Source organism: Leopardus geoffroyi, chromosome E1, assembly GCF_018350155.1.
Source record: "Leopardus geoffroyi isolate Oge1 chromosome E1, O.geoffroyi_Oge1_pat1.0, whole genome shotgun sequence".
Lineage (NCBI taxonomy): Eukaryota > Metazoa > Chordata > Mammalia > Carnivora > Felidae > Leopardus > Leopardus geoffroyi.
The window spans coordinates 35,868,357-35,890,833 of NC_059330.1; the positions used below are offsets into that span (position 1 = coordinate 35,868,357).

A 22,477-nucleotide genomic window follows, 5' to 3' on the forward strand; every position below is an offset into this window, starting at 1 on the left:
CTATCCCCATTTTCTAAAGGGTTTTTCTTTAATGTTTATTTTTGAGAGAGACACAGAGCATGAGTCTGGGAGGGGCAGAGAGAGGGGAAGGCACAGAATCCGAAGCAGGCTCCAGGCTCCGAGCCGGCAGCCCAGAGCCCGACGCGGGGCTCGAACTCACAAACTGTGAGATCATGGCCTGAGCCAAAGTCGGCCGCTTAACCGACTGAGCCACCCAGGTGCCCCGATAATCCCCAGTTTTGAAGCTAGAGACATAGCCCTTGCTCCGAAGGAACTTCTAGGGGAGACGGAGGGGTAAGCAGAAATCCTTGGAGCCAAATTAGTCTGCACTGTTTGATGAAATGAGAATTCGGGCCTTAAATGTTCAAGCACTAATCCCGCCGGGCGTGGATTAGAGTGCACAGGTATGGGACCCAGGACTCTGCTTATTTGCATGTGAATGGGGGCTGGTATATTCTGATGCATGTGTATAGGGGCAGGTGTATACTGTGTGTGTGTGTGTGTGTGTGTGTGTGTGCGCGCGCGCGTGCGCGTGTCTTAGGAGGCATCTGGATGGGGGGAGGGAGTGGAGCGAAGCAAGGCTCTAGAGAAGGCTCAGCATCCTGTGAGATCAGAATTCCGGAGTCGCTTGGAAATGACTAACCCGGAGGCACATGTAAATCAGATGTATGTGATATGCAAATGAGCGGACTTCTTCCCGGACTGGGCTGAGGCCCCAGGAGTCCTCCAGGGCAGGGGCAGTGGAAAGGGGGGGCTCTGGGGGTGCTGGGAGCAGAGCTCTTTGTCACCTGGGTCCCTCCCAACTCGTGGATTAAGGCTCAGAACCCCAAGAGCCTTCGTGGCCAAGGGAGGCCTCCAGGTACCAGCAGCCTAATTCCCAGCTGTGGGAGCGCAGGGGGAAGGGAGAAAGGTGGGAGGGAGGGGGGTTGGGAGCTGGGTGGGCGCTCCCGGGGACCTCCGAGGAGAATGGATGTCACAGTGACAGCTGGCCCGGCCTGCATTCGATGGTCAGGCGCAGTTGCTGGGCGCCAGGACAGGGATCAAGAGCAGACAGAGGGCCTAGAGGGAGGCGTGCAGGGCCCCTGGGGCTTTCTCTGCAGCTTAAGCACAGATACTTGGAGCTGGGGAAGCCTCGCACAGCCCTCGACCCCCTCTCTGTGCGCAGGGGGCCCCAGGCCCGGGGAGGGCGTGCAGAACACCCAGCATGACTTCACGGGGCCCAGACTGGCCCGGGGCTCACATCCTGACCCATGCACCTGCACCCCAGACCCTCCACCTGGTGCTGTGTGTGGCGTCCTGGCCAGCATCTGGAACCCTTCGCCTGGGCACACCCAGCCCCCAGGCCTGAGCACAGGACAGCTGCCCACAGACGTGCACACGGCCTCCAGGCAGGGCCTTCACCTGCCCACCCTCTTCCCTTCCACCCATGCACATGTCTGCAGACGGGCGGGGGGCAGAGGGGCGCACGGTTGCCTGGCCCCCACCAGCCCCCCAGCACTCACTGCTGGGCACGCTGCCGTCTCGGCTTCCCGGATCCAGTTTTAGACTCCCACACAGTTGGGGGGTCCAGCTGCCTCCAGAGCTGCCTCCAGGATGGGGCGGGTGAAGGGACAAACAGCCTTGCTGTGTGACTCAGCCAAAGGCCAAAGGTCAAACCTCAGAGTGCCGGGAAGGGCGACCCAGCCTGACCAGGACAAAACCCTGCCATCCTGGCTGCGAAGGGCAGGCGGCATCGCCCCGATGCTGCCTTGGCCAAGGTCCCTCCTGCTAGTCAGCCAGGTGGGGCCCTAGAAAGCGGTGACACAGGACCTATCCAGGGACTTACTTCCAGGAAGTTCTTTTTAGTCTCAGCCTCAAGCCTCTCATGCCGTAGCGTGTCCCCTCATGGAGGGCTCACGTGAAGTCCCCTGCCGTCGCAGTTTCCCAAGATGTATTGTCCATTTTGTCATAAAAAGGGGGAGAACCGAAGACCGGAAGGGCCCGCAAGGACCATCCTAGGCCCGTCGCCTCATGGGAAAACAGGCCAGCAGGACAGAAAGGGCTTGCCCAGGGCCCACAGGAACTCAGGGCAGGGGCTGGAGGCCATGTCTCCCAGAGGTTGTTCCTAGGCCCTCCTTGTTCTAGCAACTTCTTCTGGGTCTTCTTCCAGGCCCGGTCCTGCCCTCAGACCCCTCCTAAAGGTGACTGTGGACCCATGGCGTCAGCCCAGTGCCCTGTTTGGCACTCACCCCTGCCGTGAGCAGCTGAGGGACCTTACAGCGGCGGGGAGGGCAGGGAGCCGCAGGGCTGAGCCCCAGTGGGGACTGTGGGGAGCTGACTGGCCCTAGGACCGGCCACACCCCTGAGGTGTGCCTGAGGTAGGTGGGTCTCACGGGGAAATCACTGTCCTGACCTCAGGCATCTCTAGTGTGAGGGGGAGACACAGCCCCTGCCCTCAGGGAGCCCAGGTCGAGAGCAGACGGCCCGCCCCACTTTCCTTTAATAATTATTCCGTCATCCTTCCCGGTGCGGTTTGTTTAACGTCTGTCTCCCCCCGCCCCACCGCCGGCTGGGCTCTCTGAGAGATCCCCCCTCGGCTCGTTCACGTTCACGGCTGTCTCTGGCACAGCACAGCACCTGGCCCCCCTGCAGGTGCTCATTGAGCAGTGCACGCTTTGGGACCCGGAAGTCTTGGGCACAGGGCCCGGTGCCTGGTCCCCTGTGACTCTCTGTCCACACATCACGACACAGAGTTGGAGAGATAGGGGAACGGCCTCCCTGGAAACGCCCAGCCCTCCCCCCCCCTCCCCCCCCATCCAGGGCTCTGCTCACCGTCCTCTTCATGCCTTCCTTTCACCTGTCACAGTCTGGGATGATCTCGCTGCCTGATTGCTTCCATGGTCAGCGTCTGCCTCTGCCACTAGAGAGCGTGAATTCGAGACGGTTCCGACTTTGTCTCCGCGGGCCCTGCTGTGGTCGGAATGGCAGCCGGTGACGCTGCCTGAGCAGTTACCGTGCGCGATGTGGGTCTAGGGGCTCTGCACGGATGTCACCTGAGAGGCACCTTAGCAGAGACCTCAGCAACCCGTCTGGGGACGTGCTGCTAGCGGGTCAGGAAGACTGTAACGGGGGCCCAGGCCTCGCGGTCCCGTGCTGAGCTGCCTCCAGAGCAAGGCAACGCCCTCGGGTTGCGAAGGCCCCCGGAGGCCTCCTCCAGCCCTCGCCACACTGCCGGCTCTCTGGCTCCTTCTGTTCCTAGACCTGGTTCCTGATTCTCCACTTGGAGGCAGAGGGGAGGCAGTCCGGGACAGCTGTGACCAAGTCAGAGCGTGGGAGCAAGGTCAGACAACGGAAGGAACTTCCAGACCCTGGCCTCCTTGGGGCCAAGACCTGTGTCTTGCTTCTGTAAAAAGGAGGGAATGAATGAATTTGTTTGCTGGAGAAGTCAGACGAGCTGGCTGGGATGGTTAAGGAGTGGGGACAGGGGAATGGCGGAGATGAGTTTGTGGGGGACTCCTTGGGGGCCGTGCTGGGAGAGATGGGGTTAACTGCCCCCCAACCCTCCCCAGCCCCCCTCCCCAGCCTGCTTGCTCACGCCTTGACCAGCGTGTGCTTTGGCTCAGGGAGTCGGCTCTGTTTGTCTGAGGTGTCCCCTCTTTGCCCTCCTTCCCTGGGGCGATTGGCAGGCCCGCTGTCCCCCAGGCTGGCCGGCCAGCTGTGCAACTGTCTGGGGCCCGTGTCTGGGACGACGGGGCGTGAGAACATCTGGGGCTGGGTGTGCAGAGCTGTGAGGCTGTGAGGAAGGGCCCCTGGGGCTGCTGTGGCGGCACAGAGGGGCTCCCAGAAGCTGGGGATGCACAGCTGTGCTCCCCACTGGCCCGGGGGTGGTCTCTGTGCCCGTGCGGGAGGGGCGGCACAGCCGCTGAGGGAGGGTGTGCATGACAAGATATCATTATGTCCTTCCCCTGCTCACAGAAGTTCACGGTCACGGCTCCCTGCTGCCTCCCCAGCTGGCCCGTTCTCAGCCCTCCCTCTCGGCTTTCTAGTCTGATCTTTCAATCTGAAGCCCTGTGGCCAGCAGCCACATTACCCCCCAAATTGCCTTCTGTCAAGCCGACGCTGAGCCAGAACAGCCCTTCCCTCGCTCACTCCCAACCTCGGTCGCCTCCAAAATCCCACCAGAGCCAGCCCAGGGTATCTGTCCTTTCAGAAGCTCTCCTGGACTTCCCTAAAGGTATAAGGCGACTTCTTTATGTGGGGTTGGCCTCCCCCTGGGGGACGGGGGTCTCAGCGGTCAGGGTCATGGCCTCACCAAGCCGCACGCCTTGTGCACGTTCAACTGCCCTTTGCTGAATGGAAGTTAAAAAAGAGAAAGGGTCCACACCTGGCCACCTGCCCAGGCTACCGGCGCGGTCCCCATCCCATGGCCCAGAAATGGCAGAGGGGTCTGCGGAAGGAGAGGGAGATGGAGAGGTACCTGAGTGGCTCGGTTGGTTAAGCGTCCGACTGGTGATCTCATCAGGTCTTGATCTCAGGGGCGTGAGTTCAAGCGCCAAGATGGGCTCTGCGCTGGACGTGAGGCCTACTTCTACAGGAAAAAAGAAAAGGCACTCCGTGGATGGTGTGGCAGAGGCAAGGCTAAGGTGATGCCCAATGAATCCTGCCTCCATATAATCCCCTCCCTTGAGTGTGGACAGACCTGTGACTTGCCCCTAGCCGATGAAATACGACAAAGGTGAAGGGGTTTTGCAGATGTAATTAAGGTTCTAAATGACTTCTGCCTTATCAGAAGGGAGCTGGTTCTGGGTGGGTCTGGCTTAAGCAGGTGAAAGCTCTTAAAAGTGGGGGTTGGTGGGAGAGATCCTCTCGTTGGCCTTAAGGAAGCAACCTGCCCTGTAGTGAGAGGGCCTGGTGGCAGGGAGCTGAGGGCAGCCTCCGGAAGGCAGCCAATCCCAGAGCCCCAGGACTGAGTTCTTCCAAGAAAAGCGGGATCTCGAAAGAGGATCCTGAACTCAGGAAGCAATGCAGCCCGGCCATCACCCTGACTGGGAGACCCTGAGCAGAGCGCCCAGTGAAGCTGGACCCGTGACCCGTGGAAACCAGGAGATGAAAAATGTGTGTTGTTTTATAGGCTGCTAATTTCGTGGTCCCGTATCACTCAGCAGCTAATCCAGGGCCTTGAGAATAACCGACCTCAGGGAGCGATGCCCGCGGGGTGGGGGGAGGGGGGGGCTCATGGGGTATGAGGGAACCCATGACCCCGCCCCCACCCATTTCCACCTCCGGACCTAGCCTGGCACTATCGGGACGTGGCCCAGTGAGCCTGCGTGGAGTCCAATGGTTCTCAGTGGAGGCTTTGGGGGGGCGGATCGTACGTGGTTTAGGGGTCCTTGTCTCTGGGTTTCCTTGAATAAATTCAAAATTGGGGTAGGGTTGACTGTTCCCAAACACAGCACCCCACCCTAACACCAACTGAAGGCCCCGGATTCCCATAGAGGCAGGTGAAACACAGATCGTCCCCCCCCAGCACCCCCTCCCCCCCCCCCCACGGCGCCGGTGGCCCAGACAGCCCAGCCTAGACAGCTGCTGCGCCCCTCGGCAATTCTGCCGTCGTTGGGACCAGGCAGGCTTGGGGGTGGGGGGGAAGAGTTCACAGCCTCCATGGTGGGTCGGCAGCTGGGGCTCCAGATGTGGGGGAGACCAGAGCCCGGGGATAGGGTTACACCCAAGTGGCTGTTCTGCTCTCCCAGGAGGGACAGGGGTGTCGGGGCGCGTCTGGGATTGGAGAGTTTGGGAGGGGTCTCTTCCCTACTTCACGGCCCCCTCCCCAGCTCTGCTCCCAGGCCTCCTCCGGGCTGTGAGTAACCTGGGTCCCCAACCAGTAGGGATGCAAATGCCACCCACTTTGGGTCTTTTCTGCCCTTGAGGAGAACCCGACCCACATGTCCCAAGACGTTGCCGGAAGCCTCCAGCCAGAGCAGCTGGTGAGAGGAGCCTGACCCCCTCTCCAAGCCCTTCCTTTTGTCCACAGTGAATACACCAGGATTTGGTTTCTCCGCTCACAGCCCCCTCCCCAGCCCCCGGCCCGGGGCTCCCACTCATCCTGTCTCTGGCCGGGCCTCTCCAGGATACAGACAAAGAAAGCCTCTCAGATTCCCTTGTCAGGGCGCCTGCCCTTTGATCTGCCTTCTTCTCCTGCCCCGGGGGATCCCGAGGTGCCCCAGAGAAAGCTCTACCCAGGGACAGGCACCCAGAGATAAGATCTGGGATGGGAGGGAGTCCAGGGTTCAAGGGATTTGAAAGGGATGCGGGCAGGCTTACCTCTGCCTGCCTGGACTCCGTCCCTCCACATCTGCCAGTGCTGTCCCCAGACCTCAACTCCTGTTGGGCCCCTGCCTGGGAGACTCCCAGAGGACTGAGATTATGAAGACTTCCATCTTCTCCGCAACTTTTTTGGGTGGAAGATACCCGCTGCATGGAACAGCGCTTCCCCAGATGGAACCCCTGACCACCGGCTGCAACGGAATCACCTGGGGCTCAGAGGCCCGGCCCCACTGAATCCGAATCTCTGTGGGGTGCACAGTCGGCCAGTTGCCAGGCTGACGCTATGGGGCCACACCACTCCCCACCCTCAGAATCTTCAGGGGGCACAAAGAAGTATCTACCATGGGCCACCCCCTGTCCCCCAGCCCTCGGCACCACGTGGGGCACTGGGCTGGCGCTCTGGACTCCTGTGAGATCTCAGACGACGGGGGGCTCCCCTCAGCCTCCTGGAGGGAAGCAGCATCTCTGGCCTCAGGAAAACCTGGTTCCCCCCTCCCTTTCTGCTCCTTCCGGGAGGGCTCTGAGCCTCAGACTGGGTCGCTTGGCCTGGGCACCATAAAAGACCCTCTCTTCCTTCTCTGTCTTTCTTGCAGGCTCTCAGAGCAGGCAGGGTTGCGAGCAGTTCAGAGTTTGAATTCCTGGGTCAGACAGAAGCAGGTTCGGCCGTGACCTCACCCTGCACCTGCTTGTGCCGCCGGCTGACTCCCTGACGCCCCCCCACCCCGGGTCTCATGCCTCAGCCCCTCCCTGGGTCCCACCTCCCAATCATCTGTTCTTTTCTTTCTCCAGGCACATGACTTTCTCTCCCCTGAGTTCTCTCCTCTCCTACTTCCTATTTGCTGTCCCCGCAAACACCCTGTCCGAGCCACCTTGCCCTCCTGCGCCCTGGTAGGGTCGCCTTAGACTTAGCAAGGAGACCTATGTGGCACAGGGAGATCAGCCGGGAGTCTTAATTAACTGCAAGATTTAAAGCTGAAAGAGACTTTCAAATCCCTTGGCTTCTGCCCGGGGTTGGAGTCGCAGGGACCGTGTTAGTCCTTCCTCTCAAAACAACCAAAACAACCAGACAGAATGTGTGAAACAAGGTCAGGCAAGGAAGGACAGTGATCCCCGAGGGGTAGGCAACAAGGAGCCGGGCCCTAAGACCCCCAGCTTCCTGCCCAGAGAGGGTTTCTGGACTGTGGCCCAGGGAGAGAGACTGAGGCAGGACCCCAGCATTGTGTATGTGTGTATGTGTGTGTGTGGGGGGGTGGTTCTCCCAGAGAGGAGGGGTAAAGGTGAGAGTTGGGGGCAGAAATGAAGGTCCATGGCGTCTAGAGTTGACGGGAGGAGAGGTCTGCACAGAGGGCACCCCCAGACCTGCAGAGGGGACCCCTTGAGTGTTAGGCTGAGTACCGATCAGCGCGCATGGGCGAGGAAACCATAATCCAAGCAATATGGTATTGGTGTAAAGACAGACAAATAGACCAATGGAACAGAATAGAGTCCCGAGGGGCGCCTGGGTGGCTCAGTCGGTTGAGCGTCCGACTTCGGCTCAGGTCATGATCTCACAGTCCGTGAGTTCGAGCCCCGCGTCGGGCTCTGTGCTGACAGCTCAGAGCCTGGAGCCTGCTTCGGATTCTGTGTCTCCCTCTCTCTCTGCCCCTCCCCTGTTCATGCTCTGTCTCTCTCTGTCTCAAAAATAAATAAAACATTAAAAAAAATTTTTTTAATAGTAAAAAAAAAGAATAGAGTCCAGAAATAACCCACACACGCATGGGCCACTGATTCTTGACAAAGGTACCCAGGTGACTGAGTGGGGAAAGGACAGTCTTTTTTTTTTTTTTTTTTCAACATTTATTTATTTTTTTGGGACAGAGAGAGACAGAGCATGAACGGGGGAGGGGCAGAGAGAGAGGGAGACACAGAATCGGAAGCAGGCTCCAGGCTCTGAGCCATCAGCCCAGAGCCCGACGCAGGGCTCGAACTCACGGACCACGAGATCGTGACCTGGCTGAAGTCGGACGCTTAACCGACTGAGCCACCCAGGCGCCCCAAGGACGGTCTTTTCAACAAATGGTGCCAGAACAAGCGGACATCGTATGTAAAACAAAAACAAAAACAAAAACAAAAACAAAAACAAAAACAGGAAAAATCAAAAAACTTTGACCCATGTATCACCTCATATGCAAAAATAAAGTCAATTTTGTCATAGGCCTAAGGTAAAACTTAAAATGGCACAACTTCTAGGAGAAAACAGAAGAGATAGTGTTTTTAATTTTTTTAACAAAATGTGAAGGGTTAACATCAATAGCATATTGTTTATGTTATTTTTGTAATGTTTGTTTATTTTTTGAGAGAGGGAGTGTGCGCGAGTAGGGGAGGGACAGCGAAAGAGGGAGACAGAGGATCTGAAGCGGGCTCTGTTCTGACCCCAGAGAGCCCGATGCGGGACTCAAACTCACAAACTGCAAGATCACGACCCGAGCTGAAGTCAGACGCTTAACCGACTGAGCCACCCAGGAGCCCTGAAATCTTATTTATTTCATAACCTCAGGTTAGGCAAAGATTTCTCAGCTATGACCCCAAACCCAGGATCCACGAAAAAGCAAGTGGCTAAGTTGGGCTTCATCAAAATAAAAATCGTCTTTTTGAAGACACTGTTAAGAGAATGAAAAGACAGGCCACAGACTGGGAGAAAATATTTGCAAAACGCGTTTCTGAAAAACGACTTGTATCCAAAGTATACAAACGAAGTCTTAAAGCTCAACAATAAGAAAACAAACAAACCAATTAAAAAATGGGCAGAAAAATCTGGACAGACGCCTCCCCCTCCCTCAAAGAAAATACACAGATGGCAAATAAACATACGAAAAGATACTCGACCTCATATGTCATCAGGGAATTGCAAATTGAAGCAAAAACAAGGCAGCCTATTAGAATGGCTCCAGTTTAGAAAACCGACAACAGCAATTGCTGGGGAGGACGGGGAGCAACAGGAACTCTCACCCGTGGCTGGTGGGAATGAAAATGGTGCAGCCACCTCGGAAGACAATTTGGCAGTTTTCTACAAAGCTAAATATATGCTCTAGCAGTCGCACTCCGAAGCATTTACCCAACTGACTTGAAAACTTTATGTCCGCACCCATGTTTTAGCAGCTTTATAACTGCCCCGAACTGGAAACGATCGAGATGTTTCAAAGGGTGAATGGGTACACGAGCGGGATACATCTATCTGGAGAAATATTATTCAGCGAGAAAAGAAAAGATATGGATGAGTCTTCAATGTATATTTCTAAGTTGAACAGACCAGTCTAAAATGGCTACATGTGATGCCAATGATATGTTTCTGGAAAAGGCAAAATTACAGTGACGGGAAAAGTGTCAATGTTTGCAAGGAGTTTGGGGGAAGAAGGAAGGGTTGAATGGTTGATGCTCAGGGAATTTTGTTTCAGGATGGTGAAACTATTCTGTATGACACCGCGAGGGCGGACCCAGGACAGTGTGCGTTTTGTCAACCCCCTAGAGCTTTACAGCGCGGAGAGGGAATCGTCGTGTGGCAGGCCTCAAAAATCATTTAGGGGGCGCCTGGGTGGCGCAGTCGGTTAAGCGTCCGACTTCAGCCAGGTCACGATCTCGCGGTCTGTGAGTTCGAGCCCCGCGTCAGGCTCTGGGCAGATGGCTCAGAGCCTGGAGCCTGTTTCTGATTCTGTGTCTCCCTCTCTCTCTGCCCCTCCCCCGTTCATGCTCTGTCTCTCTCTGTCCCAAAAATAAATAAACGTTGAAAAAAAAAAAATTAAAAAAAAAAAAAATCATTTAGGTGGCTGGGAGATCTCAGCAAAGAGCGCAGCATGTAACAAAACAATCTGTTACAAACGTGGGAAGCAACGCCCCAAAAGGAGACGGGAAGGAAAGGTGCTGTTCTGAGTGGCTCTGGAAATGAGTAGCGTCTGCGAGACTAAAGTCAACAGAAACCGTACGTGAGCACCGCACTCTAGCGGATGCTTCTTTCTTGCAGAGGGACAGGTTAACAACTCTGATGCCGGGGTGTTGGAATTGAACAAGGTCGCTGGGTGGCAGATTGCAAGGTCCAGGGTTCCCCCTGTGTAGTGGTGTCAGTAAGCAAGGAGAGGAAGTGAGAATGATAGAATGATTTATGCATTAGAGTTGGAGACATGACTCTCTGTTTAGGCTCACAGAGGTACAGAATGGTCACATCTAGAACTATTTATAGACACATCTATCCACAAGGGTTAGTGTGCATATACTTGCCTGCTCTGTCCACGGGGAGCCCCCTGGAAGTAACCACACCAACTTAGAAATGAGCACCCTGGGTGCCCAGAGGTTAACTTCTAACCCCATTCTCCCAACAAAAGGAACCAGCGGTTCCTGGGGCAGGGACAATGGCTGAGTTCCGCACCCGGGCAAGAAAGACACAAGATGGGCCTAGAGAACCTTGTATCGCCACAGGTAAGAAAGTGCTCAAACAAGACGGACAGAAACAGAGACACAAAAAAAACCCTCACGATCACCGTCTGTCAAAGGAAAATCAGCACCTAACTGAAAGCGCTTACGCTGGCCAAGGCTGGAAGAATTTGAGCAACAAAGTAAGTAAAGTGGGGTTGAATTGTAACTCAAAGCATAAAGTAAACGTCCGTGAGTCCACGCGGAGAGAAATAAATTACTGAGTAAGTAAATAAATGGGGGAAAAGAGACAAATATCCCATGCAGAAGAAATCCAGATACTTTATATACATGTCCCACTCAAGATGGAGAATTGTTTCTCATTCTCTAAGTGTGGGCTCTTTCCAAAGAGTCCGGTATGGAAAGTTGGGGTGAAGGGAAAGAGGCACTTCTACAGTGGAAATATCTGACCAATATGATCTCAGCTGAGTGATCGAGGCTCACATAAACAGTGATAAGTTATGTCATTGGCATGTACCCTTGATATGATATAATAAAACTGACCCTTCTTCCTCCAAATCCATAACCCTAGTCTAATCATAAAAAAAAAAAAATCAGGGAAATCCCAATGGAGGGACGTTCTACAAAATACTTGACCAGCGCTCCTCAAAAATGTCAAGGTCATCAATGCAAGGAAAGTCTGAGAAAATGCTACAGCCTAAGGAGATGTGGCTCCTACATAGGGTGACCTGTATGGGAATTTGGAATAAAAAAAAAAAAGAACATCAGGTAAAAACTAAGGAGATCTGAATAAAGTGGGCCTTAATTAATATTAGTGTGAGGGTCGTACGGTTGTATACATATGTCAGAACGACCAAACTGCACACCTCGAGTCTGTGCAGCTTCTTGTATGTCAGTTACACGTCAATAAATCAACGAAAAATCTTAAAGGAAAACTAAAAATACCCTTCAGTTGAAATTTTTAATTGAGACGACTTATGTAAACATTTTTCACCAAGTAATATACACATAGTTGAAAAATTAAAGAGCACAGAACGGGTTCAAGTGAAAAACAACTTGTCCTTGTCCTATCTGGAGTCCCGATCCCCAGGGAAACTTGTGAAGCATTTTTATTTAGATACTCTGGTGATTGTCTTCTTATCTCTAATTTTTTATTTTTATTTATTTATTTTTTTTAACGTTTTATTTATTTTTGAGACAGGGAGAGACAGAGCATGAACGGGAGAGGGTCAGAGAGAGAGGGGGAGACACAGAATCCGAAACAGGCTCCAGGCTCTGAGCCGTCAGCCCAGAGCCCGACGCGGGGCTCGAACTCACAAACCAAGAGGTCAGGACCTGAACTGAGACCAAGAGTTCTTGATAACTCCAGTATACTGTTATTTTAAAACATTTTACTTCTCTTCCTTGACTTGTCAACTTTAGACATTATCAACTGGCTGCCTTTTAGGATTGATAAGAATTCGGCTCTCAACCTCCCAATCTCTCCTTCCCTCCTAAATGTGGTCACGATCTACTGTTCTCAAGCCCTTCACTCCTCATCTACGCACCATCAGCCATCCCACATCAGCCCACTACAGAGGCCATCTCTTGTTCAGCCCCCCAAAGACGGGATCTCTTGATTCTCCACCTTGGTCCCTACCCCCGCTCCGCTCTTTCCACCTTCCAGCCACTCTGAGCTATATTTTTGATGTCGAGTCGTTAACATTTCCCTCTTAGGCTGTAACCATAGACAAGTCTCCCGTCATTTGTCTAAAAGTTGATCCTTGTTTAAAAAAAAACCAACGTGGGGCGCCTGGGTGGCGCAGTCGGTTAAGCGTCCGACTTCAGCCAGGTCACGATCTCGCGGTCCGTGAGTTCGAGCCCCGCGTCGGGCTCTGGGCTGATGGCTCAGAGCCTGGAGCCTGTTTCCGATTCTGTGTCTCCCTCTCTCTCTGCCCCTCCCCCGTTCATGCTCTGTCTCTCTCTGTCCCAAAAATAAAATAAACGTTGAAAAAAAAAAAAAAAAAAACCAACGACAACCAAAAAATAGCATCTGACCATGTAAATATCACTCACTGCAGAGCCACGTGGTGGGCTGTGATCCAACATGACTGTGACAACCAGTTCTCATCATTTTGTGGATGAGGAAACCGAGATCAGAGAGGTTCAGGGGCCCAGATGAGCTCCCTGGAGAATTTTAACTTCGAAGGAAGACATTATACCAATGCTCTCCAATCTCTTTCAAAAGATAGAAGATGAGGGAATACTTTCTGACTCACTCTGAGACCAACACTACCCAAATATGTAAAGCAGACAAAGGCATGACAAGAAAAGAAAACCACAGATCAATATCTCTCGTGAACATATGTGTGAAAATCCTCCAAAAATATTAGCACATCAAATCCAGCAATATACAAAGAGAATTATACCCAGTGACTAAGCAGGATTTCTCTCAGATATGCAAGGCTGGGTTAGTATTTGAAAATCAATGAGTGTACTCTATCACATCAACAGGCTAAAGAAAAGTGACGTGATCATATCAATAGTTACAGAGAAAACATTTGACAGAATTCAACACCCATTCATGCTAAAAACTCTCCGTAAATTAGGAATAGAGGGGAATTTCCTCCACCGGATAAAGAACATCTACCAAAACGTCTAGCTAACATCATACTTAATGGTGAGGAACTGGAAGCTTTCCCATTAAGATCAGAAATAAAGCAAGGATGGGGCGCCCGGGTGGCTCAGTGAGTTAAGCGTCTGACTCTTGATTTTGGCTCAGGTCAAGACACATGTCATGGCTCATGAGATCGTTCCCCGCATCAGGCTCCACCCTGACAGTATGGACCTTGCTTGGGATTCTCTCTCTCCTCCTCTCTCTGCCCCTCCCCTGCTCTCTCTCATACTCTCTCTCCCTCAAAATGAACAAATAAGCATTTTTATTTATTTTTTTAATTAAAAAAAATTTTTTTTAACGTTTATTTTTGAGACAGAGACAGAGCATGAATGGGGGAGGGGCAGAGAGAGAGGGAGACACAGAATCAGAAGCAGGCTCCAGGCTCTGAGCCATCAGCCCAGAGCCCGACACGGGGCTCGAACTCATGGACCGTGAAATCATGACCTGAGCTTAAGTCGGACGCTTAACCGACTGAGCCACCCAGGCGCCCCCAAATAAGCATTTTTTAAAAAGAAAAAAGAAAAGAAATAAGGCAAGGATGCTTCTCTTGCCACTGTGTTTCAACATTGCCCTGAAAGTCCTAGCTACTGCAGTAAGACAAGAGAAGGAAAGGAAAGGCATTGAGAAGGAAGAAATTAAAAAAAAAAAAAAAAAAAAAAAAAAAGGAAGAAATCAAACTGTCTTTGTTCACAGATGACATGATCGTCTATACAGAAAATCTGCAAGACTTGACAATAAAAAGTCCCGGAGCTAATAAGTAATCGCAAAATACAAGGTTAATATACAAAAGGCAATCACTTTCCTATATACCGGCAATGAATGAAATTAAAAACACATTGTCATCTATATTAGCATCCCCCCAAAGGAAATACTTAGATATAAATCTAACAACATATGTGTAAGATCTCTGTGAGGAAAGCTACAGAACTCTGATGAAAGATATCAAAGCAGCACTAAATAAATGGAGAGACATTCCATGCTCACGGATTACAGAGCTCAGTTTTGTCAAGATCTCCATTCTTCCCAACTAGATCTACAGATCCAGCGTCATCCTAAATCAAAATACCAGCAAGTTATTTTGTGGCTATCGACAAAATGATTCTAAAATGTAATATGGGAAGCAAAAGCCCCAGAGTGGCCAACTTGGTACTGAAGGAGAAAGACAAAGTCAGACGACTAATGCTACTTGTCTTCAAGACTTACCATAAAGCCACAGTAATCAAAGCAAGTGTGGTATTGGCAAAGGAATAGACAAATAAATGAAGGAAAAGAATAGAGAGCCCAGAAACGGAGCCAAATGAATACAGTCGATTGATCTTTGACAAAGGAGCAAATGCAATACAATGGCGGAAAGATAGTCTTTTCAACAAACGGTACTGGAACAACGTAGACATCCACCTGCAAAAACCTGCATCCAGACAGAATCTATGTGCTTCGCAAAAATTGACCCAAAGTGGATCAAAGATCTAAATGTAAAGCGCAAAACTGTAAAACTCCTAGAAGATAACACAGGAGAAAGTCTAGTTGACCTTGAGTATGGTGATGACTTTTTATTTATTTCTGGCTTTTTCTAAGATTTGAGTAATGTCTCCACCCAACATAGGGCTCGAACCTACAACCCCAAGATCAGGAGTTGCATGCTCCACCAACTGAGCCAGACAGACACCCCGCTGATGACTTTTTATTTTTTATTATCCTTTTTTTTTTTTATAGTGAAAAAATGCGTATGTAGGTTTAGCCAGCTAGACTCAGCTTAGTGATCCCAATTTTGTCGGCCACATCCAAAGCATCATAGTCAGGAGCCAGTCGGATATAGGCCTTCTTTTCTCCATCGGGCCTCATCAGAGTGTTGACCTTGGCCACATCAATGTCATAGAGCTTCTTCACAGCCTGTTCGATCTGGTGCTTATTGGCCTTGACATCTACAATGAACACAAGTGTGTTGCTGTCTTCCATTTTTTTCATGGGTGACTTGGTAGTCATGGGGAACTTGATGACGGCATAGGGGTCAAGCTTGTTTCTCTTGTGGGTGGTCTTTCCAGGATATTTGGGCTGCCCTTGGAGATGCGGTGTCTTGGGCCATCAGAATGTAGGTGACGTGCAGATCTTTTTTCTATGACTGTGGACGCCTTTCAGCACCACTTTCTTGGCCTTCAAAGCCTTTGCTTTGGCTTCGGGTTTGGAAGGGGCAGGGGCTTCCTTCTTTGCCTTCAGCACCATCTTCATGAAATGATGACGTATGGGGCGCCTGGGTGGCGCAGTCGGTTAAGCGTCCGACTTCAGCCAGGTCACGATCTCGCGGTCCGTGAGTTCGAGCCCCGCGTCGGGCTCTGGGCTGATGGCTCAGAGCCTGGAGCCCGTTTCCGATTCTGTGTCTCCCTCTCTCTCTGCCCCTCCCCTGTTCATGCTCTGTCTCTCTCTGTCCCAAAAATAAATAAACGTTGAAAAAAAAAATTAAAAAAAAAAAAAAAGAAATGATGACGTGTTAGATACAACACCAAAAGCACAACCCAAGAAAGAAATCATTGATGAGCTGGATTTGATTAAAATTTAAAACTTCCGGGGTACCTGGGTGCCTCAGTCCACGAAGTATCCCACTTCGGCTCACGTCATGATCTCACGGTTTGTGGGTTTGAGTCCCACGTTGGGCTCTGTGCTGACAGTTCAAAGCCTGGAGCCTGCTTCAGATTCTGTGTCTCCCTCTCTCTCTGCCCCTGCTTGCACTCTGTCTCTCTCTCTCTCTCTCTCTCTCTCTCTCTCAAAATCAATAAAAACATTAAAAGAAAATTTTTTAAATAAAAAATAACTAAATAAATTTAAAACTTCTGCTCTGTGAAAGGCGATGTCAGGAGAACAAGGAGACCAGCCACAGACTGGGAGAAAATACTTGCAAAGGACACATCTGACAAAGAACTGTGGCCCAGAATATACCAAGAACTCTTAAAAGTCAACAATAAGAAGGGGCACCTGGGTGGCTCAGTCGGTTGAGCGTCCGACTTCGGCTCAGGTCATGATCTCGCGGTCCGTGGGTTCGAGCCCCGCGTCGGGCTCTGTGCTGACAGCTCAGAGCCTGGAGCCTGTTTCGGATTCTGTGTCTCCCTCTCTCTCCGCCCCTCCCCTGTTCATGCTCTCTCTCTCTGTCTCAAAAATAAATAAATGTTAAAAAAATTAAAAAAAAAAAAGTCAACAATAAGAAAATGAACAACCTGATCCCAAAATGGGCAAAAGACCTGAACAGACACCTCTTCAGAGAAGCTATCCAGATGGCAAAGAAACATACGAAAAGATGTTCAACAGCCTATGTCATCAGGAAATCGCGAATCAAAACAATAGTGACATACCGCTACCCACCTATTGGAACGGCCCCAACCGAAAGCACTGCCAGCACCAAATGCTGGCGAGGACGTGCAGTGGCGGGGACTCTCAGTCGCTGCTGGTGGGATGCACAAACGGTACAGCCACTCTGGAAGATAATTTGGCGGTTTCTTGATACTTACAGCGGAGGCTTCGTGTCATTACACATCCATCCAAACCCACTGAAGGTGAACTCTAGGGTAGATAACGGACTTTAGGGGACATGATGTGTCCGTGTCGTTTGATCCGCTATAGCGCAGGTCTAGTGTGGGATGGAGTTGGTGGGGAAGGATGCGTGTGACCAGCACAGAGGATATGGGGGAACCTGGTATTTCCCCCTTAATTTTGCTGCGGACCTAAAACTGCTCTAAAAAAAAACAAAGCTTATTTAATTGACAAGAAGAGAAGAGAGCACTAAGGGAAGAACTTTTGTCCTCGCCGTTTGGGTTATGGAGGGGTAGCACAGATGAAGAATGAGTCCTTGTTGCATTTTGAGCGCGTCGAGTCTGAGATGTTGGCATTTTTAGGTAACCAGAAAATCGGGCATAGGAGAGAGGGGGTGAGAGAGCCGTGGGGGCCACCGTGGCAGTAAGTCACTGAGCCGGGAAGACAGGGAAGGAGGAACAGGCCCAGAAGGGGACCCGGAAGCTCTGGCCTGGGGGTGGTGGCCCAGGGAGCCATGTTCGGGCAATACAGGGGAGACAGTGGCTCAGGCAAGCTGAGGCCCTCAGACGACCGGAGGGTGAGTCTCAGGGGGCCCCACTGGGTCCCACAAGGAGGGGGCCAACCGGGGTGGGAGTGGGTGGGGGTGGGAGAAGGCAGTGAACGGCTTTCTCCTCGAATCTAGAACTTGCCGGGGAGGGTGAGAGGGCAGAGGCCTGGGAGGGCGGCAGGGCTCAGAGAAGGTGTTTATAGGGTGAGGGAAGTGGGAGCGTGTTTATAGACTAAGGGGACAGACTCTGAGAGAATCCAGAGCACAGGTGGAGGCGTAAGGGACTTTCATGGCTTATTTCGATTTATTGTGGAAAAGGTATTACACCAACTCTTAAAACATTTTTTTTGGGAAAACTCCCATAATCACACCCCTCGACTCGGTCAAAGATTCCTTTTCTTCTAATGTGAAGAAGTTTTTCCTGGCAGAAGGGAAGGGAATCCAGGAGGTCCTGTCCCAAGACCTTGGCCTTCCCAGAGCCTAGTGAATGCAGGGGCTGGATGGGGAGAGGAGAAGCCTGGAATGGGGGAGGGAATTGGGGGGACACAGAGGGGCTGCGGGGTGGGGGGGAGCAGGGGACCAGGGGTGCCAGGCTGGGATTTAATACAGAATCATCAGAAATGACTCCAAACCTTGTGTCCTCCCCGACGTCCTTGTGGCCGCCCTGCTCAACACGCCCAGCCCTGACCCCCGCGCGTGGAGAACGTGGGGAGGGTCGTGGCGCGAGTGGGGGAAGCCGGCCGTAATTGAATCCAGGGGCCTCCAGACAGAGGCCAATGGCTTTTCCCGGCCTAATTAGAGGGATTTTTTTTTTTAAACCCAGGAAACAAATCCATATGGTCTGCGATTCTTTTCTCAGGCTCTTTACCCTCCTGAAGTCGTAAATGTCGTGGGCTTTTTAGCACCGGAGCCTGGGGAAGGGGGAAGGGCCCCCAGGCTTCGGTTTCTCAGCGGGGGCCCAGTCCAGGATCTGGGGCCCCCAGGGCCAGGGTCCGCCCTCCCCCCCCCCCCACCTCAGCTCCCTCTGCTGGTCCTGGCAGGCAGCCTCCGTCCCCCACCCACGCAAACTTCCCCTTCTCCCCCAGGGCTCTCCCCTGGCCAAAAACGCTCCCCCCCAACGCAGCCCTTCTTTGCCGCTGACCAGTCCATCCGCGTGGCCTCCCCTCGGCCTCCCCCCGCCTCCCCCGTCACCCCTGGGAGGATGCCCAGCGCTCTTTGTCTCCGTGCTGTCCTCCATGTGGGGCCTGCTTCTGCCATCAGAAGGGGAGGTGACCAGAGACCAGAATCATGCCTTTCCCATCAGTCTGGGGGCTTCTTAGCGGTTGCTCTACACGGTTGGAAAATCTTCTCTAAAGGACAGAAGACGCTGAGGTTGGGTCTAAGGCAGGAGGGAGCGTGCAGAGCTTTGCTGTGCTGTTTGCACTGGGATGGCTCAGAGTGTGGGACAGACTGGAACCTCGGGCCCAGACCCCTGGGCAGCCTTCCCCGGGCATCTGGGTCCTCTCCACAGAACCAGGGCAGCAAGCGAATGGGGAGAGGTTGAGGTTTGCTGTAAAACCAAGAGACAGGCTCCCCCGGTCGGTGGTGAGTGACCTCGCTCGGGGCCTTCTAAGCTAGGAGGTCAGTTGAGCCCTGGGGGGCATGCTGGCGAGGGTAGGCGCATGCAGAAGGAGCCGGCTTCTGCCCCCAGAATCCTCCAGAAGGTGTTGAGCTTCGGGGGTCTGTGGGTAGAAACATCTTGCCCCGGAGATCCCTGCCCCAAGGGGATTGTGACAAGAGTCACGAGGTCTCGAAACGGGTTCCCACCTCTGCTGTATCTCCATGGTGTGACCTTGCGAGAGTCGCTCTACCTCCTGGAGCCTCAGTTTCCTCATCTGTACAGTGGGGCGGTTGTGCTAATGGTCGTCCGTCAGGCACAGCGCTAGGTGTGGGGGACTAAGCAGTAAGAGCCAGACCCTTGTTCCTGAGCTTACGGTCCGGGTGAAAGGCAGAGGGGACTTTACCAGAAGTCTAAGAGGGGTTGTGTGGGGGGATAGATGGAGGACAGCAGCCCAGAAAGCAGACAGGTGTCTGATGCATTAGTCTCCGGTCCCGTGTCAGCTGCAGCCAAACTCAGCCATCGTCCCCCTGACTTTCCTTCCCCCACCCCCCACCCCCCACCCACAGCCTTCCTTCCAGCTCCCGTCCGGAGGGCCAGGCTATGTCTGTCTTGCAGGCTGGTGTCTGTGGGTGGCTTCTCCTTCTCCACATCGTCAGCCAAGAACGGGGGGAAGGCGAGAGCTGCCGGCCTGGCTGGAGCCACAGGGACGACGGTGAATGGCTTTTGCCAAACCGTGTCAAGCTGGATTAAATCACAGGGCTGGCCTGCGTTAATCCGTTCCTCTTCCCCACCCCCCACCCCCCCAAGCGCCATTCGGGTTTTCCCTGGAGTGGCAGTGTCCTCGCTGGGTGGTGTGAAGTCTCCGTGTGGAAGTGGGTACGAGCAGACCGGAGGGAGATGGGCTGGGCTCCCTCCAGGGAAAAGGGAGGCGATCGGCCTCCCACGGGCTTTTGAGGACCTAGTGGCCGCCCAGGTGCTGGAGAAAGGGGAACATGGTAAGGATGGGAAAGGGTTGCAGAGAGGAATCAGCTTATAATCTCATAGAAGAGTTCTTCAAAGCTATCAAGATAAAAATCTAGTAAAAGATGTGAAGTGAGGACCCCCCCCCCCAAGCGGAGTAGAGCCCTTTCTATGCAACGTGAGAGGCCGATCTGGGAGGGCTTCCTGGAGGAGCTGGAAAAGGGACGAGGCTACAGATGGGGCCCCACAGGCTGCAGGTGCAGCCGGAAAGACCTCAAATGGGGAGTCTGGCCTGTCCTCAGGAAACGCAAGCCACGTCGTCTGGCTGCAGGGGGAGAGGCTGGAAAGGCAGGGCGGGGTTCCTATGGGATCTCCGACGCGCCAGGGTCGGGGTGACGATGACTCAGATATCCACCGTGACCCCGGGGTGTGCCAGCTCTAGCCTCCCATATGTCAACTTTACGTTTCACAGCACACCTTCCGGGGAGCTTTGTCGATTCCCATTTTACAGCTGAGAAACAAAGCCTCGCCGGGCCTGAGACCCCCGAGCTAGGAAGCAGCAAGGCTGGGGTTTGAACCGAGCGCTGCGTGACTCTAAACCTTACGCTCTTTCGACTTGCGTCCCTTGGGGGATGGAGGCGAAACACCCAGCAGGAAGGGTGGGAGGAGTGTTCTGGCAGGGCCGTGGAGCCTTCATTTTAGGGGTCCAGGGACGGTCCCTGTGGGGCTGCCCAGGGGGATCCAGCAAGAGCCCAGGGTAGACGGAGGACCGGGATGTCTTGAAACGGCAGACTCAGCTGAACCCCAGATTGAGGTCTCGGACGGGCAGAGCGGTGGGCAGCTGAGGACGCGCAGAGGGGTCCGGGCACAGGGTTGCAGGCTGGCCACGGTGGTCTTCTTGCCCCCTCCACCAGGCCTGGCCTACGTGGCTCTGTGCCAGGCTCCCCGTGGCGCCAGCCTCCTGCCGCCTGGGTGGGGGGCTGGGAGCAGAGGGGAGGGGGTGGCGGTGGCAGCATCGAGGTTAAGACACCGGGCTCTGAACTGGGATCCCCTTTCTTCTTCCCCTGGTGGGTTCCAGCTGTCCCTGCCACTCTGCGGGAGGGGGGCAGGGGATTCTAGAAGGAGAACGAGACTTCGGAAGCATTTGAATGGGGTCGTCTTATTTTCACCCTCCATCCTTTTGTCTGAATTCCAGTCCCCGCTCCAGGCTCCCTGCCTCCCCAGCCCTGCCCCTTGCCCCAGCCCTTCCTCGACGGAGACTCTGCTGACGGAGGGTTGCCGGGCATCGGGGCACCCGCTCCGAGTGCGGGTCCGTCTGAAACGGCTTCCATGCCAGTCTGCCATGCCGGCTTGCCTGCTGTTAAGGGAAGCTAAGCCCCCACCCCTGGCACCCTCCCTGCCCCCCTCGTCCCCTGAGCAGCCTGCACCTGGTATTGTGGGCGGGGTGGGGGTGGGGGTGCCACAATCTGGCCTGGAGGCAGCCTTCCCGCCCCAGGCCCCCCTCTCGCCTGAGTCACTGTTCGGGGGTTTGTCTTGCCCCGGGGTTTCTGGCAGCCTCCTTGGAGAGGCGTGGGGCAGGTCTCAGCCTGATAGGCGTGTGGCACTCTGTGGGCACGTGCTCAGCCCGGGTGTGGCCCCAGGAAGAGGCGGGACTTGGTGCCCAGAGCTGTCCAGGTGGCTTCTGCATGAATCTGACGTGATCCTGGCGCGGGTGGGGGACGAGACGGGGAGGGCCCCGAGGACCACAGCGCAGTCCCCTTTGCTGGCCTGGACTGTCGAGGGTGTGGAATATCACACAGAGGGGCTGGGCTGATGGAGCCGGGCCCAAGAGGGAGTCCAAGAGGAGAGGGGTGGCTCAAGGTCAGCCCTCCTTGACCATGGAGATCCCCTCCTTCCTCCAGGCAAACCCCATCTCCTTCCCCTCCCAGCAAAGCTTCTAGGAGACTTATACGCGGGCTCCCTCGTCTCACCTGCCACCTTTTCCTTGGGCCACTGCCATCTGTCTCCTGCACCCCCTCCTCCAGCCCAGAGGCTCATCCCCGCCCCCTCCCTCCCAGGCGTCCCCGCAGTTCTGGCATCGGGGATCACCTGTTCCTCCTGCACACTTAACAGTGAGTGAAAGCCCTCTCCTCCTCCAGGGCTCCCGACTCTACGAACAGCACCACCATGCCCTTGGCTGTCACTGGGAGTCGTGTAGACTCCTCTCCGCTTTGCCGTTTCCCATCTGATCCGGTGCCAGAGCCGGCTCATTCCCCCCTCAATATTTCCTGAGTTGCTTCCCTCTCTTCCTCCCCACTGCTAGTTTTCTTGCCTGAAGCACCAGCCTCCCAGCTGGGCTTCCTGCCTCTCCTTCCAGAACACTCTCCTGCTTAGATAACTCCGGTAGCTCCCCGTTCAGTCCAAATTCCTCAGCCCGGCATTGGGGTCCCCGCTAGACCCGGGCCGATTTTCACCTTATTGCCACTGTTATTCATGCCGGTCAAAGGGG

The 22,477-nt window shown here is 53.8% G+C and overlaps 1 pseudogene; it reads right to left on the bottom strand.

Annotated features, from left to right (window-relative positions):
• Nucleotides 1–15,097: 15,097 nt before the first annotated feature.
• Nucleotides 15,098–15,589, bottom strand: LOC123602914 (annotated as a pseudogene).
• Nucleotides 15,590–22,477: the final 6,888 nt, after the last annotated feature.